Source organism: Hyaena hyaena, unplaced genomic scaffold, assembly GCF_003009895.1.
Source record: "Hyaena hyaena isolate Hyena2069 unplaced genomic scaffold, ASM300989v1 scaffold_693, whole genome shotgun sequence".
NCBI lineage: Eukaryota > Metazoa > Chordata > Mammalia > Carnivora > Hyaenidae > Hyaena > Hyaena hyaena.
This window is the reverse complement of record NW_024081321.1, coordinates 400,109-412,309: the sequence shown is the minus strand read 5'-3', so window position 1 is coordinate 412,309 and position 12,201 is coordinate 400,109. Positions and strand designations below refer to the sequence as shown.

The following is a 12,201-nucleotide window of genomic DNA, read 5'->3' as shown; positions in this document are numbered from 1 at the left end:
CCAGCTTACATTGGGCCTTCTGACCATACATCCTCGAAAGAACAATGCCAACTAATGGACTGGAATGCTATTAGTCTGATGATATTGGTACAGAAAAATATTGCCAGTTCTTTCCATTTTGGGTACATATACAAGGCATTTTTGTTCTTGGTAAAAATCTCAGTGAGCCTGGTTCCAGCCACATGGAATGGATTTTCTTTTGTTGTTTTTCCCTTCCTTCCTTCCTTCCTTCCTTCCTTTCTTCCTTCCTTCCTTCCTTCCTTGCTTGCTTCCTTCCTTTATCAACATAGGAGAAATCTGGTTATTTCAGCATAATCAAAAAATGTCTATAGAAGGTAAATTGGTGTCTTAGTAGCTTTCTAAGTTAACACAGGTAATTACTTAGTTGTAAGTAAAATATCCAAATCTAGGGCTATAGGAAAACTTAACTTTATTTATATATTAAGAAATTAGGGTTCCCATCTCACTGTATCTTCCTGCGGAACAGCTAAGTGCATGGTTTTAGACTGCAAAAGAGTCTGAGACTTTCCAAGGAGATTAACTTTATTTATTTATTTAGCAGTTTCTCTCTCTCTCTCTCTCTCTCTCTCTCTCTCTCTCTCTTTCTCCAGGGAATTTTAACTCAGCCACATAAACAGCAGCATAGACTTCTTCATATTGGGAAACTGATCGTAGACTTTGTAGCCTTTACTACTTTTTTATGGGCTGTGTGTGTGGATGTGTGTTTACTCCAAGGCCCCAGAACTGATCTGGTCTAGAAATTCTTCTGCCACCTGCTCTGGTTCAAAGGAGACCCATTGTCTGGGAAGAGTAGTTTCATAATTGAATGGCGTGTTCAGCTTCTCCTTAGTTTTGGAACCTAACACTAAGCTTTTCCAAAGTCACAAGCAGAATTCACTGACTAGCTCTAGTCTGGGGCTCTGGGGAAAAAGAGGCAATGAAGACATGTCATTTTTTCTCAAGGCACTTACCTTAAATATCAGTAAACTATTGCCCCCTCTTTATTCTGACATATCTCCATGACTCCCAATTTTCTAGGCTGGAGACTTGACATCTTCAGAAATAGCCTGAGTGCCAGTCTCACAAGTCAGCATTTATCTGCGAAATATACATGAGTCTGAGTTTCTGGAGTTAAATGTTTTCAGCTCCAGAGCATCTCCATTACAGAAAATATTACATTACATACCATGTATACCCCTTCCCCAGAGAGCTGCAGGTAAAGATTTACTCTCAGAAATCCTCTACCCCCCTTACATTTCTGTGTAAAAGCTGACAATGCCAATCCAACCACACTGACAGATCATACTGATGTAGCCATTAGGCTAATGTACTTGGGTCTTTGGGAAGAGATCACAACAATTATGCTTTTAAATATAAGCTCAACTAATTTACAGATATGGCCTGTGACTTTGGGTACATGGCAAAGAGTACTGTATATTGAAACAAAATGTTGTTCAAGTATCTGGTAGATATTCTTAGCTGAGGTGTGGTTGAATGCAAGAGACTCCAAGGTGGATATAAAGACAATACTCCAAAGAGGTACCATAATTTCCCAAAAAATAAGCAATGATTTCATATGTTCCCTTGGTATAATGGCAAATGCTGGCTGTACTATCTACAAACAGCACTACATTGGGAAATTGCACTTAATTGCAGCCACATTTGCCTGAACACCTCTTTAAAAATCTCTGAGCTCATAAACTCTTATACGTTGCACGGTTATCAGAAAGATCCCGATGTACTGTAAAGTGTTTAGAACTGAAAGACGGAAAGAGCTGGATTTTAACTTGGTTCTAGTCCTATTTGGCTAGGAAACCTTGGGCCAGTCATTTGAATTCTCTGGGTCTTACATTTTCTTATCTATGGGCAAAGGTTTTTGTGCAGAAGACCTCCAAGCCCCCTCTCAGTTTTAAATTTGGTTATTAGCTGATTCCACCCTAATCCTGAACCATGTATTATATCAATAAAGATAAGCCAAAAGGCTGAGTCTTAGTTGCTTCAGGTATCAAAGAGCAGTATAGAGAGGTTAGTAGCTCACCAATATTTAAGGTAAGCTCCTTGAGAGCAAAGACCACATCTTTTTTTTTTTTTAATGTTTTTTAAAATTTATTTCTGAGAGAGAGAGAGAGATATCATGAACAGGGGTGGGTCAGAGAGAGAGGGAGATACAGAATCTGAAAGAGGCTCCAGGCTCTGGGCTAGCTGTCAGCACAGAGCCCGACGTGGGGCTCGAACCCACGAACCGTGAGATCATGACTTGAGCTGAAGTCAGATGCTTAACCGACTGAGCCACCCAGGTGCCCCCGAAGACCACATCTTAATCATCTTTTTGCCAAGTGCCCAGCACAGTGCTCCATGCATTCTAGAAGTCTGCCAAAGTTACACATAGAAGGATAATTCCTAGTTAGAACTGTGGCTGGGAAGGGATTGCACAGGTGAGGATTCAATACCCAGACTCTCTTGCTTCTATGGGGCCGTATGACGAGTCTTCCCCAACTGGATACGTGTTCCTCCCGAGACAGGTGGATATACCTTCTCCACCTTCTCTTAGAAACTGTGTCCTGAAGATGACAGAATTCCTGGGTTCTTGAATGCTCGTGTGGAGCACAATACCCCACTACTCACTTGTGTCAAACTGTTTCCAAAGCGAGAAGCAAGCTTCCATTAAGTTAAGCCACTAAAGTTTAGGGGTTGATTTGTTATGACAGTTGTTTTTACTTTAATGACTACACAGAGAGTAATAATTGCTTCAATGCCAAAGCGCGTTAGATTTGCAAGAGATAGGCTGAGGGAAAGAGGGAAGAAGGGAGTGTGAGAGAGAAAGAGAAGAAAAGAAGAGGAAAGCAGGGAGAAGAAGAGAGGAGAGGAAAAGAAAAAGAAAGCTGGTTTTGTTTGGAAAAGCATTTCATCTGGAAGACTGAAAGGTCAAGCTTGTAGGACTCAGACTGCAGAATTTTTACAATAAGTCTAGAACAGGGAAGTACCTAGGACATTATGTAAGCATGACGTAAGCAGTTTCCTCTGCATAGAAAGGGCTGGGGCTTGAACTAAGAAAAGTTGCACAGAAGAGCCTTAGAATTGGGTCAATATCCCTGATTAGATTTGGTCCAGCCCCATTCCACAGTCAAAGCTGTGTTGGAGAGAGGTGCAGATAAGATGTTAGAAACACCAAACAGGTTAAGGGGGTACCTGTGACCCTCAGGGCTTCGGCCCACCATGGGACTGAAACCCTGGAGGATTAGAAACACTTTGCATTATGCTCTAAGCCAACACAATGGCCTTGCATGTTGAGGTAAAGAGGGCCCCAGATAAGTTCACTGACTCTCTGACTCTTCTCCATTAAGCATAGGAGAGTCTGTGGGCTGCGGAGGTCTGGGGCAGGCCAGGACTGGAGCTTCAAGAGATCTCCGGGCAGCAGCAGCAAATACAGGTGCATGGCACCAGGGACCAGCCCCCCACAGTAGGTGTAGAGGTCTTCACACCAAAGTCCCAGCTGCGTGGCCACTCCAGGAGAAGCCAGAACAGAGGTCTCTGACCAGACATCCCTTCCCGAGGCTGGTGGTTCACCTATACCCCAGCTTCCCAGTGGACTGCGGCATGATCCTCAACAGACTGAATTTAAACCCAGAATTTCACCTGATAAAGTCTGGTCCTAGGCTGAACAATCCTCAAAAGACAAGATGTTCCCCTCCATCAGTACAAAGGAAGGCTCATGGGGAAATCTAATTCAGTCATAGAAAAATGAATTTCTATACATCCAAATTACCATGCATAACTTTTATGCCCATTAAGTACATGTAATATCCTTCTAGAAATAACACAGACCTCACCAAAAGGCCGAGGTTACTGCCTTATTCTGCAGTCCAGAAGATGTAAACCGGAGAACTGTCCTTGTCTCCATGACCAGAGGTGACGACTTTGTGCCCCAAACCTGCCTCTTTATTCCAGGCACGGAATCTTCTTGATTTCCTGCTGGAGCCAGAAGGCCTGGGTAGAATCCAGGACCCAGAGCTAATGTCTACAGCTGAGGCCAGAAATGGTCAAAAGAGCCAGACCTGTTAGGGTGACCAGCTGTCCAAGTTTGCCTGGGACTGAGGGGGTGGTGGTGTCCTTCCTGACACAGGGCTTTCCGGTAAAGCCAGGAGACGCCCAGGCAAACTCATGCAAGTTCATCATTCTATCGTGTTCCCCACGGAAAGGCCCGGCCGGGTAGAGGGAAGGGCAGAGGCCCTTCTGCTGGGCATGGATAGCACACGGGCTCACGGCTTGGAACCCTTCTTGTAAGTGTGGCGTTACATAACAGAATGAAGATGGCTATGATTCATCATCACCGCCACTGGAAGAACATACACACACCTAAATATAATTTACAAGTGGCTCCTCTTGATGGTATCGCACAACCGAATTAGCTTCTTTAAAAAAAAAAAAAACACCCACTTTAAAGCACAACAGATGATCTGTACTTATGCTCGAAACCACCGAAGTTTGCTCTGGTGGCAGAAATGGCTGAGCCCAACAGGGGCGGATGGGGATTGAGTTCTGAGGGAACCGTATTCGTTACTGTACATCACACACGTGCGGGGGGCAACTTCCGAGATGAAAAGAAGCCCTGATCCAACTCCCTGTGTCAAACGCTTGGCCTTCGCATGTGCACGCAGCCTCCAAGCGCGCTAAGTACATCGAATTCCCTGCGCCGCCAGGGAGAGACTGGTAATGCCGAGCGGGGGAGGGTTCATGGAAGCTGCGTCTGGAATGGCAGAGCTCTTGACCGTACTTCAGGATGACTGGTTCCTCCCGGGAGAAGCGGCTCGTGGAGGAAGGCTGCAACGCTCCACGGGGCTGACGTGTCCTGAGCGTCCAGAACTGGGGACGGGGCCTGGCCGTGCAGACTCCCGGGGCGCTGCCCCGCTGAGTTTATTTTGGAAGTCTGTTTTGAATTTACAGCGCTGCCTCTTTAGGAGGGTATTTTAAGATGCTCTGCCAACCCGCAAGGGCTCCAAGTAGCTTTTGTTTCTGTACTCACACAGATGAGTTGCTAAACTAATTGAGAGACTGACCCAAATTTGTGAGTATCACGGAGTACCGCGATTGGCCTCAATTCCCCGCACCCTTTGCATGCGTCTGTGCTCATGTCCATTTGGAAGTCGCTCTTGGAACCCTTGCAAAACTCTCCCCACTCACATATAATCAGTAAATAAATCATCAGTTCCGCTCCCAAGTGGTAATGTTCCAAGGTCCCAGGAAGAAAAATTTCAAGGGCTAAACTCTTCCAGAGGCCTTTGTTAATATAAACACAGCTTAGCAAAAACAATGACTGTTTTCTTTCTTTGTTCGATGAAGGCACAGAGCGGCTTGTGCTCAGATATTGTCCTTTCATTGACATAATTTGGGTGTCTTAGTGTCGATATACTCAAGGTTGTGAGAGCAGGAGATTCGCCTTACAGCCTTGGAATGTTTTCATTTTTATCCTTCCAAGTGTAAGTTTCCTAGCCAAGAGCATTTCAAATCATCGTCAGAATTCACTGGAGAAAATAAAAGGGGGGAAATCATTCCCCACCCCTTTGTCTACCCCCACCCTTCCCCCCACACACAAAGAGAGGAAGGCATTTAAGGTAACTACAAGAATATAAGTCCTACAAGAATTTTCATTTCAAATGGGCATTTTCCATTTAGTTTATACATCTCTTTCTCCCTTGCCTTATTCCCAGCTTTCAAACTCCTTCATGATTAATAGATATGCCAGAAAGCTTCTTATTCTCTCTTTGGGAATTGTGCTTATAACAAAGAGTAATTTGTGCAGAAAAGCAAGTCGCTGAGAGAGGGTGGGCTGGCGGAGCTAAGGGGTGTGTAAAGGAGAGCAGCCAGGCAGGCGGAGCATGGGGCGTGTGAGCGGCCTGCCAAGCGCAGCAGTTGGTGGGGACAGAAGGCTTCAGATGGACACATCCAGGTCCGGGCTGCTGGCTCATGCTCACCTGCATTGCGTCAGGCTTTGTGCCACCAAGCAGGAGTCTGCCCAGAGTCCCATCTCCAGGTTGACTCAGCTGCTGACCAAATCAAGAGTCCTTCACCCCATCCCTTTATGTTTTTCTCCTTAGGCACAGTCCAAATGGGAGTTTGGGAAAGGTATGTCATTCTGCCGCACTGGGAGCAGAAAGGAGAGACTGAGTCAACCACTGAATGAAAGCTTAGAGAGAAAAGTGAGATAAAGGGGAAAAAAAAAAAAAAAAGAACCTAGAGGCTAGCTATTCAAAGTGTGGTCCACTGACCAGAGGCATTCACATGTTCTGGGAGCTCATTAGAAATGCATGGTCTCAAACCTCCACCCAGATCTACTGAAAAGGAATCTGCATCTAACATTCCTAGTGATTCATATGCACGAGCAAATTTGAGAAGTGCTGATACCACATGGGGACTTTCTTTTTCATCTTTTTTTTTTTTTTAACTCTTTTATTTATTATTGAGAGACAGAGCGAGACAGACTGAGACAGAGCATGAGCATGGGAGGGTCAGAGAGAGGGAGACACAGAATCAGAAGGAGGCTGCAGCATAGAGCCCAACGCAGGGCTCAAACTCAAAAACTGCGAGATCATGACCTGAATCAAGGTCGGGCGCTTAACTGGCTGAGCCACCCAGGCTCCCCATGTCACATGGGAGTTTTTAATAATTACAATAGCTCATCCTCTGGTCTGCAGTAGGGCACACACTTCAGTATTTAAACAAACAAACAAACAAAACTCCTCTGGTGATTTGAATGAACATCCAGAGCTGAGAGCCAATAATACACAACAGAACAATGGTTCCCAAAGTATGGTCTCCAGCGGTTGGGGAACCTGTTAAAAAGGCAGATTCCTGAGCCCTATCCAGACTCTGGGGTGGGGGGAGAGGGCAGCAATCAGTGTTTTAACAAGCTTTCCAAATATTTATCCAGAAGAGCTATAGAAGGACCCCAAATAAGAGTAAAGGCTATAAATACATTCAGTTCTACTACTCAGAACTTCCCAGAAGTATCCATTACCTGTGGCAGGAAGTCTAGACTGTTCAAATGATACTCTAGGTTCTGCATGAATTAATCCAACATACCTTTCTAAATATGTCCCCCATAATTTTCCTTTAACACATGCTGGTAAAATGAGTGGACTGGATTCTAGGGTCCCTTTGTTATACCCAGATCGCAGTATCCTCACCGACCAGAGACCACCAGGGAGACAGAGTCACGCATGCAAAGTCAAAGGGCTTTATTACGGGCTTAAGCTCGGGCTCCCAGACCTCACGAGCGCAATGGATCCGTGCTGAGAGCCCCGAACAAGGGCAGAGTAGGGTTTTTATGGGGTTTGAGATGGGGGAGTTACAGAAGTTGTGACATGGGAACAGTGATCCAATCATAATTATTCAACATCATTGACAGCGGGTTTGGCCATACACATTGTCTAGAGTATTTGCTACTTTTGGCAGGATCCAATTATAACATTTAGAGTACCTTTAAATTCAACCAATCACAGAGCGAGCCTAGGGTCTTGTTCGGCGACTAACAGGTTAACTTTAACATTAGGTAACAGGGTCCTATCTATAGTTTCTATCTCTAGGCCTCTCCCTTAACAACGTGGAGGGTGGTCACTGGCCTTTCCTGATTGGGTGTTGCAAGGGTGGTTACTCCTGCCTTGGGCAATGTGTAACTACCTGAAACAGGCCTTCTAGTTTAGAGGGGAAACTTAAAGCCTGTCATGGAGTCAGTTTGGTTTAGAAGTTTAGACTTGTGGCCTTACACCTTCCAGTTATGACACTGATTCTGTGCTTCCAAAGCTATAACTTTAGCTAAGTTCATTACCTCCCTGAATATGGCGACCTAGGTGCTCAACCTTCTTTGTCTACACAAGTCTCTTCCTCCTGTCTTCCTAAGCCAGATCCTGTTCATTCTTTAAGGCCATGTACAGATGCTCTCTCCTCTACGAACTGGTGCCCCTCGCTAGAATGAAGCTCTCTCTCCACGTTTCTCGTAGCATTTGCTCATTGCATACATTTCACTGTTTTCTATCAATCATTTGCCTGATGCTTTGGCGGTCAGCCATATTTACTCTTCCTTGAAACACAACAGTGTTTTCTTTTTCCTTACAATTCCCAGCTTCTAGCACTGCCTTCTGCACATAGGAAGTAGCACATAGATACTGATCGCATTGAAATGAATGGGTTTGAGGGCTCTCCAGAGATTTTGTGGACCATAAGATGAATCATGACTGCTTTTTTAAATACAATGAGCAAGCACAGAATTCCGAACCAGCCAACAAGAGCACAGATATCATGAGTCTAATAAAGGTGACTGTTCCAAAAAGTTGATTTCAAAATAAGTCTAAGTCACATCCTCAAAAATCCATAAAAAGAAATTATATCAAGTTTTACACTACTTGGCACATATTAGTCATTCAGTAATTATTTTGTTAGATGAATTTTTAGATGAATATTGATAGAAAATTTTCTGAACAAGAGCTCTGGAAAACTAAACGTGTTTTCATATATATATATAAAATATACATAACCCTTTTAAAAATGTAAAAATATATAATATTTAAATTTAAATATATATATATAACCCTTTTTAAAATTTTTAAAAGTTTCTTGTTTATTTTGAAAGAGAGAGCAAGTGAGCACCAGTAGGGCAAGAGCAGAGAGAGAGGGAGAGAGAGAGAGAGAGAGAGAATCACAAGCAGGCTCTGTGCTGTCCACGCAGAGGCTGATGAGGGGCTCAATCCCATGAACAGCGAGGTCATGACCTGAGATGAGATCAAGAGTCAAATGCTTGGGGCGCCTGGGTGGCTTAGTCGGTTAAGCGTCTGACTTTCGCTTAGGTCATGATCTCGCGGTTCGTGGGTTCAAGCCCCGCATCGGGCTCTGTGCTGACTGCCAGCTCTGAGCCTGGAGCCTGTTTCTGTTTTTGTTTCTCTCTCTCTCTCTGACCCTCCCCTGTTCGCGCTATCTCTCTCTCTCTCTCTCCTAGAAATAAATAAAACATAAAAAAAAAAAAAAAAAGAGTCAGATGCTTAACCTACTGAACCACCCAAAGGGACTCTATGTGAAACCCTTTATTGAAACTCAATTTGGCTTAACTCTCTGCCAAAAACATTACAATTTTTATCTCACAATCTTCATAACCCTAAGAGGGAGATATTTTTTTATTCTCCCTTCTATGGGTAAATTCAGGCCACAAGAGGATAAATAAAGCATTGAGAGCATCTGGCTAGAGAGGAAGCAGGACAGGGACCCACCTGAGGCCTCGCTACGTCCGGAACATATCTGCTCTCAAGCATATAAAGACGCTTGGTGTTTCAAAGATTTCAAAAGATTTATTTCCCCTATGTGACTTTGTTGACTTTGTTTGTATTTCTCTTTTTTATGTTTGTCATTAACTACATACTTGTGAAGGATGAAGCGACCACTAGGACTTTGTGGGAATGATTCCTAATGAGCCCTTTTAGTGAGAGATTAGAGAGGGAAAAAAAGGAAGAGAGTGAGAAGGGAGCAGAGCCTGTGCTAAGAATGGAGTGCAATATATCTGCACTGGTGTGTCTGCTATGCCTCTAAGAATTTAAACTGGATTTAAATTGCACCTGGTAAAAGACCTCACACACACAGGCATCGGCAACCTACTGCCACATGCCAAGGGCAAAGGGTGAAAGACTTCACAGTAGTCTGTTTCAGGTGCTGCCAATGATGTGCTGAAGAAATCTGCAAAATCTGTGATTTTGCCCTTTATTAGCGGCACTACCAGCTCATACAAAGCTCTATCTCCTATCCTTAGGCTCTGAAATCTTTTTGTTTTTACAGTGTTTCCCTACAGAATCTGCCTTCCTGACTCTTACATTTAAAAATGACCCCTCTTCTCAATCTCAATCTCTCACCTTTATCCAGGACTGCTAATTTGTCATTGAATGATAAAGTCACTTTATACTAAGGAGTGAATGACTGATAGGCATTCCCTAACAGGGGGGAAAAAGACACTTAAGATCTTAAATGAGTTTTCAATCAGTTAAGCATGTAGAATTAACTTGAAAGGTGACCAACCTTAGAAGTGTATGTGGTTATTGGGGTGGGGGGGAGGACTGGATTTCCTTGGATTTATTTTCTTATTTAATCCTTCTTTTCCAGGACCGAAAACTAATAGCCATCACTTGTACAAGGCAGGAGACTCTTGATCTGACCTAGTTCTCTGTGATGGGCAGGGTTTAAAACTATGACTTTGATTCTGATTCTAGTTTATCTGACAACAAAACTCATCAGTATGTAAATTAAACTCAGAGAGGCTGAGGTCAAAGTCAAGCACAACATAAGAACAGAGAACCAGGGATGTTCAGGAGAGAAGAGCTCAGTGCCACAAAGGAGAAATGAAATGGAGCTCTGGAGTCAACACCACCACAAACAGAAGTTGTCATGGAAACCCCCGTTGGAAAGCAGGCAGTTGGATTCTGGAAACTGGATGAAGCAAGACTTGATGTCAAGAGAGGGGGGAAAGGCTGAAGCCCCAAAACGAAGTCAGATATTTCAGGAGAATGGAGTCATCATGCCATCACTGTGCCTGTGAATGTATAAATCACGGCTACAAGATTGGAGCATGACAGATCTGTCCAGCCAGGAGGTCTAGGAGTAAATGTGTTAGAATCTTCCTTTTACGGCATTGCAGTGCTCATGACTCATCCTGCAGAACAATGTGATAGGTGGGTGGAATCTCTTTTAAAAGATCTCCAAGAAGAATAGGTAGTATGTCCATATCTAAATTTTAGCAGAAATTCTTTCTCCACTCAGATATTAAGAGTGGAGGCAAGTAAACCAATTGCCGCCATGATTTTTTGTGCTAAGTATTCCCTTACGATTATGTCCATGAGGATTGTGCAGGCATATCAAAGACTGACTTCCCTGTGTTCTGGCTCAAACAAACTCTGAAATTGTATGATTACACGGACTTATAGCATTGGCACTCGTAATGCACATGGATTGGTTTTCCATAAATTACCTCTTAAAGAAGAGTCTGTAGTACTAAATGTGCACATGTGGTTACAAAAATTTTCCAGAGAGGAAAAGCAGACAGTGTGCCAGAGAAAAGAAAGAACTCTTTCAGCAGCACAGAAAAACTACAGAGGGCTAATTCAAAAGCAGAATATAAGTGTATGTTCTGTTACCTGAATACGGAATAAGACATTCTTTGGGACAGCAAGGGGTATATATGAGGAAAAGGTAAAACAAGTTGCCCTAATGTAATATGTAGGGAGAAAAGGGCAGGTGACTTTAGCCCTATGAAGATCTGTCACAAGTAGGTCTGACAAGACTAACTGGTCTACGCTTCTATGTTAAATAATATAATGTCTATTCATTATGATTCTCGTGACTTCCTTCTCCTGCATTTGTGAGTTATACCCTAGCTTGTAGTTGGTTACAAGGACTTGAAGTGGAATGGGAGGGGTAGAAAAATGCTTTACTTTAAGCATTTGGTACATTATTAGCTTAATACCATTATCGTGACTAAGGGGCATGCTGGGTCTTCAAAACTAGGCAAGGAGAGAAAGGAAGAAAGCTGGGACAAAACAGGGATGAGGTGGGACCCAGGCCATGGGAGCAATCTTGGTTGTATGATTTGTCACCTGGGGAGCTGGATTAACCAACATTGGTTGGGACCCAAAAGTGAATAAAGAATGAGAGCAGAAGTTCCCAGGCAGAAATATCAAAGGTGGGCGATGGCAACTCTGTGGCTCCAGGGAGGTTGTCTAGGTTGGAGCACAAGTTCAAGAGGTAGAGTAGATAAGAGGCTATGGTTGAGTTTCTTGAGACGATTATCCAGCAAAGTTTAGGAAAGGTACAAGGGTCTAGGCCAAGTGGGCTGGGATCCACTGTAATGGATGCATTTTTGCAGAAGCTTTAGAATACAGAATGCAGAAGATTCTGAAGCAGGAGTGGAATCCTACAGATCTGTGCAACCACAGAAGGAACAGAAAGATTGTATCTCAGTGAGCTCGAAGCTGTGTCTTGGCTTAAATGCATTTCCAAATCATGGACTACCAGATCTATGTTAGTAAAGGTCTGGTCAGGAAAATAGAAACTGCTCCAGAGATTTCCAGAAGAAAAAAAGATTTTATGCAGGGAGTTAAGGGCTTGCAAAAGCCCTTGGGACATAAGGGTAACAAAGGTCAGTGAATGCTGCTTTTAGAATTTAGGGAATAA

General features: G+C 43.5%; 1 long non-coding RNA gene across 2 annotated transcripts in view; it reads right to left on the bottom strand.

The window, feature by feature from the left end:
- The window catches only part of LOC120220352, a 31,868-nt gene that overhangs the window by 11,541 nt on the left and 8,126 nt on the right, over positions 1-12,201 (bottom strand). The gene's annotated exons all lie outside the window — the stretch shown is intronic.